The sequence below is a fragment of the Astyanax mexicanus genome, chromosome 21 (assembly GCF_023375975.1).
Source record: "Astyanax mexicanus isolate ESR-SI-001 chromosome 21, AstMex3_surface, whole genome shotgun sequence".
Taxonomy (NCBI): Eukaryota; Metazoa; Chordata; class Actinopteri; order Characiformes; family Acestrorhamphidae; genus Astyanax; species Astyanax mexicanus.
The window spans coordinates 27,098,463-27,099,699 of NC_064428.1; positions in this window are offsets into that span (position 1 = coordinate 27,098,463).

Consider the following 1,237-nt stretch of genomic DNA (forward strand, 5'->3'; position numbering starts at 1 on the left):
CTGCTTGATTTTTTGCACCAGGAGTGGCTTAAAGTTTCTAAAAGCAGTGTGTAAGACTGGTGGAGGAGAACATGCCAACCGCATAAAAACTATGATTAAAAACCATGGTTATTCCACCAAATATTGATTTCTGAACAGTTAAAACTAGTTCTCTTTGCATTATTTGAGGTCTAAAAGCTCTGCATCTTTATTGTTATTTCAGCCATTTCTCATTTTCTACAAATAAATACTCTAAGTGACAATATTTGTATTTAAAATTTGGGAGAATTGTTGTTCGTAGTTTATAGAATAAAACAACAATTTTCATTTTATTCAAACATACACTTATAAATAGCAAATTCAGAAAAACTGAAGTGGTCTCTTGTTTTTTCCCCAGAGCTATACAAGGAAGGAACATCCTACCACTGGTCAGACAGCTTTAAATGATCCTGGCTTCGTCATGAAGCCACAAGTTGCCCCAAATGTTGGCGTGGCAAACTGGGGAATTAAACACGCTACCTAAATAGTAATATAATGGACACCATCAGTTCAGTGGCATGTGCAGAGCATCCTGCTGCCATATGCATTTCCTCTTATGGCGGGGCTTTCAATTGGCTTTACTTTCAGCAGGATAATGCTCACCCACCCACTGCAGGAGTTTCACAGGAATGTCTCCAGCAGACTGTGACACATCTTTGGCCTGCCTGCTTCATCAGACTTAATGCCAATAGAGCATTTATGGGACCAGCTGGGATGCCCAGCCTCATCAGTGGGCAAATGTACTGCAGGATTGCGGCCCAAGAGGCTACTTGAGTCTCAAGAGTGGTCAAGCTGACTAAGGGGCTGCCACTAGGATCGGGAGATTGCTGGTGTGAATCCCGTTCATGCAGCTTGCCATCAGCTGGGTGGGTAGATGCCGCCCTCTCCCCACATTACTCAAAAAAGGTGATGTCTGCAGCACAAGGCGTCTGTGAGCTGATGTATCAGAACCGAGTCACTGCGCTTTCCTCCGAGTGCACTGTGATACTACTCTGCAATGCTGCATCAGCAGCAGTTCAAAAAGAGGCAGTGGCTGACTCCACATGTATCGGTGGAAGCATGTGCAACTTTTCACACTCCTGGTGTTGGGGCATCACTCAGGTAACTGGCTGTGTAAATTGGGGAGCAAATGGGATAAATTTTGAAATAAATATATAAAAAAGTATAAAAGGGATCATCACACCCAAATGACAATTACAAAAAAAACAAACATCCAAAA